The 16253-nt window shown below is 43.0% G+C and overlaps 1 protein-coding gene across 4 annotated transcripts in view; it reads left to right on the top strand.

Moving 5' to 3' along the window:
* Positions 1-16253, top strand: part of CDH12 (cadherin 12) — a 678501-nt gene that overhangs the window by 395679 nt on the left and 266569 nt on the right. For 2 of the 4 annotated variants that reach the window (XM_079984946.1, XM_079984947.1), the window contains one exon: positions 6761-6921. The gene's annotated coding sequence lies outside the window, so the exon portion shown is untranslated. Of the gene's footprint in view, positions 1-6186; positions 6264-6344; positions 6547-6760; positions 6922-16253 lie in introns of those variants that run through there. The other 2 variants (XM_079984949.1, XM_079984948.1) reach the window with 2 other exon arrangements.

Below are 16253 nucleotides of genomic sequence, written 5' to 3'. Positions count from 1 at the left end.
ATTCAGGGCCAGGGAGGAATTTGCTTTCAGGTGAATTGGAGCTGTCTGGGGGTTTTCCCATCCCTCACATCAATTGTTACAACTTCATGGTGGATAAGGCATTTGATCAGTCTAGTTGGACAGGGGTGGTGGTATTGGGTCCACCTCCCGCTCCAAGGAATAAGGGTATCCCTTTAAAGGGATCCACGGGGAGGTGCTTCTGTCTGGATACCCAGACAGGGGCTGATAGGCAATAGCACTCCCAAAACTGTGGTTACCTCCAACGCCCTGATTTGTTGTAAGCCATAGGGCGATCCTTAACCTTGGTTAACCCTGCCAAATGATCAATGAGCAGCAAGTTGGTTGATTCAGTTTACCAAGATAAAGTGCACATATTTGTGAACAGGATGCTGGACCTAGATGGGCCACTCCCCTGATTCATCAGGCTCTGCTTAGGTTCTGATGCTGTCCTGTAGCTTCTAGAGGACCACGCATTCCCAAGTCCTGACCTTGAGACTATCTGGGCAAGTAAGACCTAAAGGGTTATTTCACATGTGATGTAGTACATGCACTTGAGTTGGAGATGGAGCAAGTGCTGGTTCTCTTGACAAGAGCCATGTTGCATGCATGCTTAAATTATTTAAGACTTTGTACATTAAAACCAGTGCCTAAACGTTATGCAGAAGCATCAGGAGAAACCTTTCAGCACTGGTGTTGTGCCCTTCAGACACATCGGGATAAGGCATTGGAAAGTACTCTGAATTCCCAAGAGAACTAAAGTGCTTCAGAAAAAGAAGGGAAGCCCTTTAGGAATTAAACAAAGGTTATCTGTATTGACATATGTTGTAGAACATGATCTCCTGATTAATGTGGGCCATCACAAGTCATTGGAAGACCTGCACTGCATTAATTATTACATCAGCATGCTGAATTTGCTCAGAGGAAAACGCTTGAATTTAGTGGACCTAAGTTAAATGTGCAAATTCATAATTTCAGTGGGTCAACTCGGAGTAGGGACTAACATTCCATGTAACCCTTAATTCTCATTCGAGTATAGCAATAGACTTATCGAACATCTTTTTGTCCCAGAGTTGCTCATGAACATCAAACTTAAAAAAAATCATCACACAGCAAGGTGTCTTGTTTGCTTATTTAAGGAAGAGACCTTTAATGTGCATTAGCATGCATTTCAGCTCACAACAATAGAGCTGAAAATAAGAATATAGTCAATGTCCTTTCAAGTCAAAAATGGTGCTGAAGCAGCAGCAGGTGAGGTGAGGCATGGCAAAAAAAAAAAAAAAAGGTGTGAAAAGGATCTTGAAAGAGAGGAAGGTAGGACTTTTTTTGATGGACCTTTTTGCACCCTTTCAAATGTCACTTTTCACACTGACAGCTGAACTTCACAAATGTGTGGTGCAGCAATAGTAGAAACCAGGTAACAGGAAGAATGGGTAGGGACAGTATCAGGACAGGGCTGAAAATCTAATAATATTTTTAAACATATCAGTCCAATCTCTTCTTTTATTTACTTGGAGTATTTGTAGCCTTCTCAATAACCAGAAACGTATTTGTCATAAACATTCTGATTTACAAATACCTTTTTTTTGGGGGGGGGGGCGGCTGTAATCACACTGTAAGTCTTCAATTACATTCCCAGTAGTTCATTTCAGTAACTCATTTTGTCAGGCTTATTTCTTGACTTAGTCATCCATAGTAAAGGAATCTCGAACACAGTGGGAGTGTTTTGCTTGGTTGTTGTGTTTTGGTGGGGGGGTCATGTTTGTTTTTAACTTGGAGGAAGGGTTGCATTGGGGGGGGGGACAGTCACAAAACATAAGAAAGACTGAAGCAAATGTTAATGTCATCAACTTAATTCAGGAGCATCCCTATGAATAAGCAGCTATATAAAGGAAACTGCTGTAAGTTAAGCAAACACCAAAATATACCAGATCCATACTCCATTCAGCAGTGGGGCTGTTGTTTTGTCAGCCTTGGAAGAATGAAAGCAAGCCTTCAAAATAGTAATATTTGGCCGGTTGCCATGTCATGTGACCAAGATAAATGGGCATATGGTCCAGCCTAAAGCCACCCTCTCTGGTCCTGCCTCTGCCACCCCCTATTTTTGGGTCTTACGCCAGCTTTGGCTGAGCCCCAGCTGAGTTAAAATGAGTAACGTACACCAGTGTATCTTCCACTGAACTGGAATTTGGAATTAATGCCAAATGAGCCTGTATGAGCCAGGAATCAGCCAGCTGAGCTGGAGGTCCACTTTATCCAAAGCTTCTAATCCCAGTGGGACTTGCCAGAAAGGAATTTGCCTGTAGATAAATTGGCTGGTCTGAGGTTTTTGCCTTCCTCATAGCAAAACATCACAACTTTGGGCCGTTAAGGCATCCTAGTTTTCAGTCTTTGGGTGAAGTGGTGCATCACCCAAAGACTGAACCAGCAGCATAATCAGGGTACTCTCTTAGAAGGGTCTCAGTGGAAGTCTCTGTGCAGAAACTAAGTGTGAGGCAGATGGGCTATAGAGCTTCTAGCAGCAGTCTTTGGACAGCCACCTCAGTAGATCAGGGGCTTGGGGAAGCCGTGATCCTTGGCATGACTGTGAAAATGTTTCAGTTCTCTGCCAGGAGGCTGGAACAGATATACACCCAATGCCTAAGCCAAAATTCCACCTACACCTGTAATCAAGTTGTAGCCATTTTTAATCCAAATCATTGTGTGTCTGAGTTTGCTCTATCAAACCTCACTCTGGTCTCTTATGGGGTGGGTGGCACTGTGACTGGGACCTCAATTACCTTTTTTTTGGCCCAAGAACCACACTGCCTCAGCAGAAACCTGTTGGGAGTCACATGTCAGTGGTGGGTGTGGACAAATCCCAGAGTGGGCAGAGCTGCAGTTGTTTTCTCAATCTTCTGCCTTTTCCAACCTCCCATAATAGCAATGTCATACATAGCACACAATCACATGCAACCTTAACCAAATGGAGCCTTCTTCATATTAGTGTTATTTTTATGGATTCTCTGCAGTGCCCAGAACTTGTACTAAAGCAGGGGGCTACAAAGCACTTCTGGACTGAACAAGCAGTTCTGCGCTGTACAGGGATCCCCCTGTACTGTAACAGGCTGTAGCTTTCAGAAAAGTTTTAGGCTCACCTAATAGCCACTAACGTTGCTCAGAAGAAGACCCATTTGGTCACATCTAAGCAATCTGACCCTGTGCAGAGTCTGTGCAGAAGGAATTCATTCCCTGTCACCCATCACTCAGAACAACACCACCACCAGTGTCACTAAGAAAAAAATGGTATGGAGGCTGGCAGACACTTAAAAGACTTGGTGGGTCAATTCTGGCTCAAAAGTCAACGGTTCGCCAATCATTTATATGTATGACAATGCTGTTATTGTTTATGCTCTAGAATTTGTTTCTTGCCTATTTTATGCATATGCTCTAATTGTTGTTGTTGTTACAATCAGGATCTCTTCTTTATTTTGCACATAATTTGCATAATTCTGTTAATTTACCGTAACTGTTACTGCTACTTATTGTTCATTTGGTGAATTTTTTTACACTGCTATAGTGAATTGTATTTTATCTTTTCAATTGTTCCATAGTCTTTTATGTAAACTTATTGAGAGGCCTTTTATTGCATAGAGAGGTGGTGTAAAAAATGGCTAAGTAAAACAAACATAGGGGACTTTTTAATGGCAACTGGTCCCAAAACAAAATGAATTTTTTTTTCTTTTTTTAAGCCAAGCTATACTTCTCACCGGTAAATTGGCAACCCTAGAAGCTTCACTGGCAATAGGATGGATAGGCAACTTGATAGTCAGTGACTTGAAGGCTGCAATTCCTCCACCTACTCTAAAGCATTAAATTTAAAAGTTTAAAGTCTGCCTACAATTTAGGGAAGGTAATTATATCTCCTGTCCCCAACCTGCCCTTAAGAGTCAGCATGCAGCAATTCCCATTACCCACTGAGTCCACCCCAAATTTTGTGGTGCTGGATTTCCATGTTGCCTGAATCAGGATATCTACCCTACATCTCTGTGTTGTGTTGTTGTTGTTCTTTCGTTGTTTAGTTGTGTCTGACTGTTCATGACCCCATGGGCCAGAGCACGCCAGGCACTCCTGCCTTCCACTGCCTCCGCAGTTTGGTCAAACTCATGTTAGTAGCTTCGAGAACACTGTCCAACCAGCTCGTCCTCTGTCATCCCCTTCTCCTTGTGCCCTCCATCTTTCCCAACATCAGGGTCTTTTCCAGGGAGTCTTCTCTTCTCATGAGGTGGCCAAAGTATTGGAGCCTCAGCTTCATGATCTGTCCTTCCAGTGAGCACTCAAGGCTGATTTCCTTCAGAATTAATAGGTTTGATCTTCTTGCAGTCCATGGGACTCTCAAAAGTTTCCTCCAGCACCATAATTCAAAAGCATCAGTTCTTCAGCAATCAGCCTTCTTTATGGTTCAGCTCTCACTTCCATACATCACTACTGGGAAAACCATAGCTTGAACTATACGGACCTTTGTCAGCTAGGTGATGTCTCTGCTTTTTAAGATGCTGTCTAGGTTTGTCATTTCTTTTCTCCCAAGAAGCAGGCGTCTTTTAATCTCATGACTGCTGTCACCATCTGCGGTGATCATGGAGCCCAAGAAAGTAAAATCTCTCACTGCCTCCATTTCATCCCTGTCCATTTGCCAGGAGATGATGGGACCAGTGGCAATGTACTGTGCTGTGGCAATGGCTAAAAGTCACCTTGAGGTTGAAATTTGATCAGATAAAATTCTCAGTAATGTGATTCTACCAGAACTGACAATCCACTCATGTGTTGAAAGATGTGTGGGGAATTCCTTGTTTGTGGAATGCTCTTCCTAGGGAGACTACTGTATTTTTATGTTGTGAATAGTCCTGTGATCCTCAAATGAATGGGAGTAGTAATAATAGTAGTAGTAGTAGAAGAAGAAGAAGAAGAAGAAGAAGAAGAAAGATTTATCCTTGTGCAGAAGAGTCCTATGTGTGTCTATCGCCACATAGATAGGGCTGTGCATCATGCATGCAGCTAGCATGAGTCATGCATCATACATATTTAAAAAGCCATAGAATGTTAATCAGGCAGGACTTCTTCTTCTTCTTCTTCTTCTTCTTCTTCTTCTTCACCACCCTTCATCTAAAGATCAAAGTGTGGTTTATGGTAACATTCAAAATGTTTCACTTTGGCTGCCTCACACCTTCATTCATTGTCAGTACTTTCTTGCTGATTTTTCAGTAGATGAAATTTGGATGAAACAGTTATGGTTTAAAAGTCAAACCTGCATTTTCTATAAACAACTGACATTTTTGGTGCCCTTTAATGGTACCCAAAAAATTGCCACCAAAGGTGAGTTAGCTCACCGTACCGAATTCCAGGGTCACCACTGAAGGTATCCACCAAATCCATTGCATGTACTCTGCAAACTAGGAGTCTTCCTACAATATTAACTGTATCTGAAACACTCTATTTCCCCCTATTTTGTCCAATCCTCTTTTAAAGCCACCCAAGTTGGTGACCATTACTGCCTCCTGTTGGAGCAAACTCCATAGTTTAATTTTGTGCTGCATAGTTTACTTGAAAGTTACTTAATCCCCACCCCCCACAAGTGTGGCAACTAGCATAGTACTTTGTGGCTGTGGCAGCTAGAAACAGACGTTTAAAGGAAAAAAAGAAACTTGTGGAAATGTAAGTTGGAACAAACCATGCTCTGGCCAGACATGCAACCTAGTCCACACGTCTGTGTTCCAATATCAGCACAATCTGTTGAAATCAGACTGGAAAATTCACTCCAGATTGTGGAATGAAATGAAATCCTCTCTCATCCCTAGTACAAATAAATAATCTAATTAACTTATGTTTTAAATACTTATTATTTAGCTGGTTCATTGACACCCTCCCCATTTTAAAAAAATGATCGCTCAAGTGCCAACTGCAGGAGGGGTTTTGGTGGTGGTGGGACTTGTTTTGCAGCATTTCAGTGAATTTGACTGCTCATTCCTGTTGCTCTCTGCCAACCTGATAACCCTGTTTTTTGAAAGGAGCATTTCTCTTCTGGAAAAATAACTTTGCATGCTTAATGGCTTACTCCCGCTGACAAATGTGCCAGGCGGAACCTGCCTCCCTCCCACCCAACAATAGTTAATTGCCATCTGGGAGATTTGCCCACCGGAATCACTTTCATTTCTGTTCGGCTGGAACCTGAGTGTCCGTCTCTGTGCTTATATAGGAGAGCATGTGAAGTCCCCTCAGCGTTGCATACTGTGAGCATCCCATAATGAAATAGGCTCCATCCGTTGGCTCAATTAATCAGCTATAACCTGTTCGGAACGCTGATGCACCTTGGAAAAGGCAGCGTTGCAGGAATGTGTTTTGCTTTTTGAAATCGTTAGAGGGTTTTGCACAGTGCAGAGCCCACCTTGCAAATTACAACCTCAGCTGCAACAGCAGATCTATTAATCTGGAAGAGATGACATTCCCAAGTGGCCTCGGTGCCTTTCGCGACTCCCCGGCGACCCAACTATCCTCCCGGTGCTTTCTCCACATGTAAGGAGTGTGCTGTGTGTTAATCAGGTCAACGATCATCCCACGGCTCGAGGGAGATGACAGAAACCTATCGTAGCTGCCACAAGATCTTTCAGACCTGAGCACGTTTTGTCAAACACCCCCCTTTTAAGCAATGGAGCTTTTGTACTCTTTCACTTACTCGGCTCCCTCCCGAGGATTCCAGCTTATCTCTCCTTCTCTCTCCTTTTTCTAGACAGTGAGGAGTTCAACGTCAACAGCAAAAGACAGCCTAGGATGCATCTCTACCTGGAGGGTGCTGATTGAAAACTTAAAGATTGTCCTCCAAATAACTGCTGATTTTGAGCCAGTGCTTCCTCCTGTTAGCTTTGTCAAAAGCGAGGGTTTTCAATTAAGGTAAGTGCTGCGTTATCTGGTTGACTGCATCACTCTGAATTTTCTGCATTGAAAGTTCTAAATGAGTAAACTGACATTCTGCACTGCAGCAGCTCAGCTTGTTGTGTCAGGAAGGGAAAAAAGGGGGAGGAATACAGGGGTTTAGTTTAGAGAGAAAGCATCCCAGAATAGAACTATTGTCTCTGGAGAATGTATGGTGATTTTGTTTTGTTTCTTACCTGTACCTGCAAAAGTGCAAACTCTTACAGGAGATATTTGATGACACTGGCAATCTTAGTAATCCCATGGAACTGATTTGATACATGGATATATATGTCTGTGTACAGGCACATGAATATGACATGTAAGAGACACCTTATTTTTTCAAATGTTGATTAGACAGCATCACTAGCCCAATAAAGATCTCATGGTTTCAAAGTCTTGCAACAGAGGCAGGCAGAGGGGATTCAAATGCATGTCAAGGTTGGCTGTTTGTTCAGTGTTCTGGGTTGCAAATGAAGAATATATGAGTTATATTCAAGGCATCTAGAAGTAGATATGAATTTTAGGTTTAAACATACAGCGTCTCCCCTAATGTTCCCCTTGCAAGATTAGCAGCTGAATTGCATTGGAGGTAGAGGGTGGAAATTGCTTCTGATGCGGTCGGGAAATGAAATCTATAGTTGTCAGCACTAATAAAGTGTGACATGAATAGTCATTTTGATTAAAAGGTCGGGAAGAGATAGAACAAAGCAAGCACGGTGGCGTGTTAAGAGAGAGAACTCTGCTGACAGTCGAGATGTTTTATTTGAGAAGGGGGCCAGGCAGGTGAAACCGGCATGTCCTGGAAGATTAACAATCTTTTTAAGTAAAAGTCATCAGATGTTCACATCTGAGGCTGCTGCCGGGCAGCCAGCTGAATTGTGGCTGCAACAATGGCAAATCCAGAGATGTGTCCATCCCATTCTGGTTTGAACTAAGAGCTTAGAGATTTGTGGATTAGAGAAGTGGCAAAATGTTTTAAAGTTTGCCTAAACGTGAGAGTGCCTATGGCATAGTCACCTTTCTGCTGCCTTTAAAACTCAGTTTTTGTTAGAAAACATTGGAGTGTGCCATACAACAAAAGAAAATGTTTGGTAAAGTCAGTGCAAATATAGCTCATGCAACATAAGTAATGGCATTTTATCTGTGGGGATTTCCAAAGTTGGTTAAAACCATTAACTATTTGCATGGAACCGAAAATGCTAATATATAACATTTATGTAGTGCTTATCAGGTCTTCAGAATGTTTCACTTATTACGGTACTTTAGTCATTTTTACAGCTGTCCTCTAAAACATACCTAAAACAAGTAAGGAACTCTAAAACAAGTAAGGAAGGGTTTGAGGCAAAAGATGCTCGTTTAAAGCACATCAAACACACGAACACCCAAAGAATTCTGGGAACTGTAGTTTATCCCTCATTGAGCTATCGTTCCCGGCATCCTTAATAAAGTACAGGATTTTTGGTGTGAGGGAAGGGAAAGGTGTTTTACATGTATGGTGTGCATACATCCCAAGATAACCTCATGAGTTTGTTGTGCTATTTAAACAGTACTTCCTGGCTCGTAGCTTAAACTTTTAGACATTATAAAGCACAGATATTCTACATTCCACATACTATACAATATTATCATTGCATAAGGCACACATATTCTTAATGAACATATTTCATATGTATTAAATTCGTGCACATTTTTTTTCCTTTAGGAACTCTTTTTTTCTTTTTAAAGAAAATTATTGAGAGAAGTTGGGACCTGAAGTATAGTTATTTCCCATCCACCCCCTACCATCTTGTGTGGAACATGCTTTGTGCATAGTTTTTACTGCAACTGTTCTTAAGCACAGTTGCAGAACTTCATTGGAAAATGCCATATGAATGCACTGTCCATCTGCCATACTGGGGCACGGCAGTGACATGACAACAGGACAGTGAGATTGTGGGGAAATATGTAGAATGACTGGTGTGTATCCACAATCCAGCTGAAGTTGCAAAGGGACCAAAGAAAGTTGCTCCGACTATTTGTCCAACAAGCCCAGTAGGGTCTACTATGATTGGTAGTGGCTCTCAAGGCTCTTGAATAGAGTTATTTTCACATCACCTGCCACCTGATCATTTTACATGGAGATGCCAACGAACTACAGTTTTGTGGTTGGAGTCAAAGGGAGAAATGCAAATAAAATGTGCCATCAGTTTCAGATTGAAATTGATGAGTCTTGCAAGCACTTAATGAGGTTGGGATTAATGTGTGTGTGGATTCAGCCATACAAACCACTGGTATAAAGCAGGTATAGGCAAACTCGGCCTTCCAGATGTTTTGGGACTACAACTCCCATCATCCCTGACCACTGGTCCTGTTAGCTTGGGAGGGCCGAGTTTGCCTATGCCTGGTATAAAGAATGATCCCCTATCCAATGAACCAGTGAGCAGCATGCTCAGTTCAGTTTTGGGGTGGGGTGCAGTTTCTACTCTGCCACAGATAGTCTAGGTGGCTTTGTGAGAAGCATCTCTGTTTGATCTCAGGCTTCTCTCCGTCAGTGTATTTATTTATTTATTTATTTATTTACTAGTGTTTCCCATCCACTATCTTTTATTTAAATACTTAATGCCCTACAAACAATATTTTTAAAATATAAACTTTTTTTTTTTTGGCTAATATTTTAAAATAACTCCACTTTTCCTGCCAGAATCCCCTTGTTATGGGTGGGAACTATTGGTTGAAACTGTAAAAAGTTGGATGGCGAGAAACAATCCCAGGATCCTAAAACATTGTGTGGTGTCTCCAGACCCACCAGATGTATCTGAATTGTTCCTGTTGTTCCACAGCCTTTCCTGCCCCTCACCTCCTTTGTTAAATAAATCCTACCTGCTGGGTCCCCCCCCCCTATTCCATTAAGTTGCTCACCATTCTTCACAACATATTCCTTTCTACAACATGGGGCTAGAGGCACTGTATGCTATTTTGGGAGCCAGGCATTCTTCTTCATCATCCATCTTGCTACAGTTGGAACCTATGCTCCATAGTTCACTCCACAATAAGAGATCAGTAATGAAATAATGTTGTTGTTGTTTTAAAAAAGGGGAAAAAACAAAGAAGTGACAATTGAGCTCCTCCATTTTGTGGAAAGGCTTTGAAAATGGAAAGTGTTTCAACAAAAAGTCGATTAAAGGTGGGGTCTAGAAAGGATGACCCTATGGCCCCATGGTTGTCACCTTTTGGAAACGATGGGACACAGAGCACAACCTCCTCTGCTGATCTTTATGGGCAGGTACATGGTGGAGGAGGTGCAATCTCACATAGACATAGCCCTGGCTTTTTCAGAGTAAGGCTGGATAATCTTTTCCAGCCTGTGGGCCATGTTCCTAAGTTAATGTTGGTGGTGGGCAGGGCCACTGGAGTTGGGCCAGAACCAAAAGTGAGCTGAGCAATTGATGTAAACATTCACCTTCGTAACCAGCCATGCACACACTAGTGGCTTTCACACCTCATTCCCCTACAGGAAAGCAAGAGGCATTCTCAAAGTGCAAGGACACATGCCAGCCAGGCAAAAGCAATCCAGAAAGACCCTAAGCAGGGTGGATGAGTGGTGTAATGAGATTCTTGAGGGCTGAGAGGCTACATTTGGGCCTTGTTCCCCTGGTTTCCAATCTGTTTTAGAGCTTCGAAGGTAAAAACCAACTGCTTGGCTTGACCTTACACTGCGAGACAGTTCAATTAGGCTATCTTGTGAACTGCCCTGAGGTCTCGGGCAGGGGCGAATGAAGGTGTTGTGACACCCAGGGTGTGGCATTGCTATGTACAGCGCATGTGCGGCGTCGCCACATACAACACATGCACTGTACATAGTGATGCTGCATGCACATGCGCTATACATAGCAGTTTGCCAGTGGCGCCGCCCCAGCGCCGTACGGATGGTGCCAGGATCCCTCCGTCACCGCTCCAGCCATGAACGGAGGATCCTCCACATGTGGCGGTGGCAGTGCGATGGTGGCTCACGCCGCCATGAGCCCCCGCAGGGTGCCTTCTTGTCACTCCCCAGACATGGCACCTGGAGCGAACAGCCCCCCCTCCCCCCGTTGTGACGCCACTGGTCTTGGGATGAAGGGTGATATATAAATTTAATAAATAAACTAAACTAGGGTGAATGTAATTGACTTTCTGCCCTTATGAATAGTTGAAGCAGAGTTCTGTGGGGGCTATAGTTTCCAAGTATTCTTCAAGAATATCCACACATGAAGTAGACTTCAAGACTCCAAATGGAAGGAATATGTGTATGTGTGTGTCATTGTAGATGGTTTGATGATTAAACAGTATAGAACTCCGATTAAATAAATGAAGATGCTGAAATGTAGGTGGCAGTGGCCAGATCATAGTAGCAGAATTGAGAAAATATTGCATTGGACTGAGTCTAGCATGAGCCAGGCTCAATTCCCTACTCAGTGATGAATCTCATTGGGCGATCTTGAGCTAGTCACATCAATCAGCTTAGCCTAAGCTGCCTCCCAGGGTTATTCTGTTGAAAAGGGCTCCCTTAGCTTGCAAAAAGATCAGGTTAAGCAGGTACCTGTATATAATATCATACAATATCATGATGATCGAGGATGAGCTCATGTGATCTGGGTGCCTAAAAATGTCACTAGCATATATCAACCCCATATCAATAATATTCAGGTATATCTGCCTTTCTTTCTCATCCACTCTTCCAAAGATGTATATACTTTCCCAAAGCAGCTTGAGTAAGCTAAGTAGCTCCTGATTTAACGATCTGCGCTGAATCAAGTTTCATAAATAAACAATGCACCTTCAACATAATTAGTATATATTAATATACATGAGTCGAAGCATTCTTTCCACAAAAGTTAATCAAAAGAAAACACCCATTGGTATCTCTCTCCCTCCCCCCAACATCCCCACCTTTCTAGACTTCAGAAATGAATATATCCTTCCATGGAATGAATTGTAAGAATTTCCTCCATATTTGTGCAATTTCCACACGTTAATTATATTAAGCCTCTGATGTAATAGCTAATATCTCCTTAAATTTGCATGGGAGTTGCAGAATTAAGTGAATGGGAAACAGAACATTTGAGACCTCACACAAGTTGGTTGGGGTAAAGGAGTTTGCAGTATAGCCTAGGGAATGAATCACAGTCCTCAACAATATTCACAGTATAAGAGATTGTTTGCCCTCACTGGAAGATGATGATGATGATGATGATGATGATGAGATGATGATGATGATGATGATGATGATGATGATGATGATGATATGATGATGATGATGATGATGATGATGATGATGATGATGATGATGCAGTGTGGAGCCAAAGTTGCTACTAGACATGCATCCCTCTGGTGAACATATAGCATTATGTTGAGCACAGTGGAGACATGTAGCTATGCATCTCCAGGAAGCTTCCTCCCATTTTTGAGAGGATGGTGGGGGAAGGATTGCACAAGTTGGACTGTATGTATGATTCCCACCACATTATATGCTGGTTGCTCTGCATGATAACGATTGTGATTTATTCAATTTGTATACCTTCCTAAACCTGCAGGTCTTAGGGCAGTTCACAGAATAAAATCAGAATAATACACTCACACGCTCCACTGTGTCTCAGCCAAGTAACTGAATGAACTGTGTTCGAAGCTTCAAATGTCAGTGCAGATTGCTGCCTTGTGTGACATGCAGTTGATTTAAAATCTGTATTCCTGCACATTCCTAGTGGGTAATCCTATGGCAAGATGCAGCAGCTCCCTGGCTCAGGAAGGCTCGGCTAGCATTAAATCCTGAACCCTGGCTTAGCCAAAGAAACATAATTTGCTCACCTCATCTCAGTCATGGCCAGTGTACATTCCCCAAAAGGGGCAGTCTAGAGATGTGACAGAGAGGAGAGGAAATAAGGGAGACCTGATCTAAGCCCATTCACCTCAATCATGTGACCTGGCAACCTGGCGCAGAATGCTATTATAAAGGGTTGTTAAAACTCTGCAGGCTAAGGCAGAGCAGCTCTGCTGTTGAATGAGGTTTGAATCTAGACCACAGCACCCCCCGCTCACTGGAGTGTTGTAGCACCATCATGGCTAATAGCATTTGATAGCCTGTTTAGATATAGATAGATATAGATAGCAAGGCATAGATAGCAATAGAGTTACCAGGTGTCCCCAGTTCCCGGGGACAGTCCCCAGATTTGCAGATCTGCCTCCGGACAAATTCCGTCTCTGGAATGTCCCCAGATTTGCAAATCTGTCCCCAGGAAATAAGGCAGCAGCAGCCTCAGCAGCCCAGAACCAGCCTGGTAGTGCAATTGGCTCTGGCTGGCTTCACGAGCTGCTCGCTGTTGTGGTGCTCGCCATTTTCCTCTTCAGAAGTCCCCATATGATGTGTCTTGTACGCAACACATCATATGTGGACTTCTGGAGAGGAAAAATGGTGGGCACCACGGCAGCGAGCAGCTCCTGAAGCCAGCCAGAGCCAACTGCACTACCAGGCTGGCTCCGGGCTGCTGACTGCCACTGCCAAAGGGGAACTGGGGATGTTCGGTGGTACAGATCTCCTGCCCCTTTCCCCCTTTGCTTTGACTGATTGGGTGAGGCTCAGGAGTTGTGGGCGGGTGGCTGTTGTGTTGCCCATTTTTTTTAAAAAAAGCTGCACATTTATGTTTCACAGGGTGTGAAAGAAGGGCTTTGCACCTTTATATAATATGCATGTGTGCTTGGGCCCAGGGTCTTTTGCCTCACCATCCCCACTACTGACTCCCTGTTGCTACTCAGCTTAAAAAAAGGGGGGGGCGAGTGTCCCCAGATTCATTGAAAAAAATCTGGCAATGATAGATAGCAATCTAGATAAAGATAGCAAGAGTGTGATGCTGCAGTGAGAGAAATGAGACAAAAAGAGACCCTAAATCATAGAAGCCTAGTGACTTGGATATTGTTCCTTTTTTCTTTTGCGCTACAACACAGGAAGACACACCTTTCGGTCTTCTATAGCTTTTACAGCTATAAAACTCACAAAAGTTGCCAACTTCACAGAAAATTGTTATCTCCTCTCGTGACATCATTTTTCAGAGAAGACAACTTATCAGGCTTAAGAGTTTAATGGCAGAAATAGGGCTGGGATAACTTTTACACTAAGTAAGCCTTAGAGTAGGGACCTAATTTCCCTAAGGCCTTTGCTGTCGTCTAATTGCCAGACTTCCTTTTCCCTTTAGGCTCTTTATAAAAGTTCATAACTTGGAACACAGAATTATTTTCTGTTGCTCAAAACATATAAATAAATGACTAGCTATTTCCTTAGCTGTATGGCATTTGCCTTCCTTGTGGGGAAAAAGTTAAATCATTGATGTTTCCACATGTGTGCATGAGAGCGTGTGCACACACACATATACATTTTTTTTTGTAAATTGCCCTGGAAGTTGTTCAGCTGAAGGGAGTGAACACAAATAATCTGAGTAAGTAAACATGATGGAATCTGATATGGAAAGCTTTTGGCCTCTGTTTGCTTGAGGTGCTGACAGAGGAGAGGCTAGACTCATCAATCAAAGTTTGGGACCTCAGAAGAAGTTTTCTCTCCTCATTGCCTTCAATCTGGTCCTCAGTGCTATTTTTAAGTGCTAAACATTTTGTGCCAGCTAGTGCAATGTCACTCAGTTGTGTGTGGTGGTGAGGGGGCTTTTGTGTTGCAAGGACTCCCACAGGCACCGTCTCAAGGGTCATTATTGGGGGAAAGTACCATATTTTTTTGCTCTATAAGACTCACAGTTTCCCTCCTAAAAAGTAAGGGGAAATGTGTGTGCATCTTATGGGGCGAATGCAAGCTGTGCAGCTATCCCAGAAGCCAGAACAGCAAGAAGGATCGCTGCTTTCGCTGCACAGAGATCCCTCTTGTTGTTCTGGCTTCTGAGATTCAGAATATTTTTAAAAGTTTTAAAGTTTTAAAAAAACCAAATTATTGAAGAATCAATGATTCTATAGAAGGTCTATACTAGTCATGGAAGGACTAAAGTATTGAGAAAGTTACAGATTGCGATAGCACATAATGGCTGCTCACTGCGTCTATGGGGGGTGACTGCTGTGGCCCCCTCATGCTCTACCTACAACCCTGGCAACTAGGCCATGCTTACTCTCCAGCCATTGCTGGGGAATTCACCTTGGCCAGAGGTATCAAGGGGCAGCCTTCCTGCCAAAGAGGGTGGATTTGAATGGGCCAATCAGAGGCCGCACTTGGAGGCTGGTGCCATGCTGGCAGGCCAGGCATTGGCTGCTGCCCGGCCTGGCCTAACAGCAAGGCTTAAAAGGCTGGCTGTGCATGGCTACAAAATGCAATGGCACATAATGATCTTCCATGCTGTTTTGCTGATGAATGTGCAGTGGACTCCAGAAGAGCAAGCAAAACAACTTATTTACGTTAAGTCTCCCCATAATTTAATTTCTGTTTTGTGAAAAATGTGAAATTCATATATCAGCTGTTCCCCCATCATGTAACATTGCCTGAGTAGATCAATGAAGCTATGTAGTCTGTTCTGCTCTCAATTTTTCAGTCTCTTAGTTTTGTGTAATTTTAGGAGGATGTCAGAATGGGGACGGGGGGCTAACTGCAATGGACACAGGAATTGCTGGCTGCTTATATCTTTACTTTTGCCCCACCATCTCCCATCAGCCCCAACTACTATGGCCAGTGGTCAAGGATTGTGGGAGTTATAGTCCAACAACAGTTGGAGGTCCTTCCAAGTCACATACATCTGCTTTAGAGGGTTTGACTCTGCTCCAGCTTTGCCTCCATAGCAGTAACTACAACCACTGCTTAGTCACATTTGGTTAAGGAAGTTTGAGGTGTCCTGTCTGAATAGTAAAGGATGAGCATTTGATAGGCTTCAGAATTGTTGGCAGAGTGAATTATCTGGCAGGGTGCCGTCATATTGGCTTAACTGCCACTCTTTCTAACATCGACAATCCAAGCAAATCAATGCAAGGACATGTCTGAGATGGGCCAGTTGAGAAATGGCATGACCTGGCTGGCGGTTTGGAAAACAAACAGAACATGGGGAGCTATCTAAGCAGTTTTAATAGGTCAATTGGAAATGAGCACAGACAAAGAGGATTTAGAATATATCTTTAAAACCCCTCTTCCTCTCTCTTTGGGTGAAAGTTGTCCCAACCCCACTTTCCACCCTCCTAAGCTTGTTATTTAAACTTACCGTTTCAAGCATTTTGTAATTCCTGCAGGCATTATCTTCTGACAAACAATGAGCTTTTTTCCTCTCCTCCTTTTAGCACAAATGCTATGGAAAGGTCACTTATTTTAATCAACTCCC

The sequence above is a fragment of the Podarcis cretensis genome, assembly GCF_951804945.1.
Source record: "Podarcis cretensis genome assembly, chromosome: 7".
Classification (NCBI taxonomy): Eukaryota; Metazoa; Chordata; class Lepidosauria; order Squamata; family Lacertidae; genus Podarcis; species Podarcis cretensis.
Note: the sequence above shows the minus strand (reverse complement) of the source record. Positions and strands in the feature narration are given on the sequence as shown.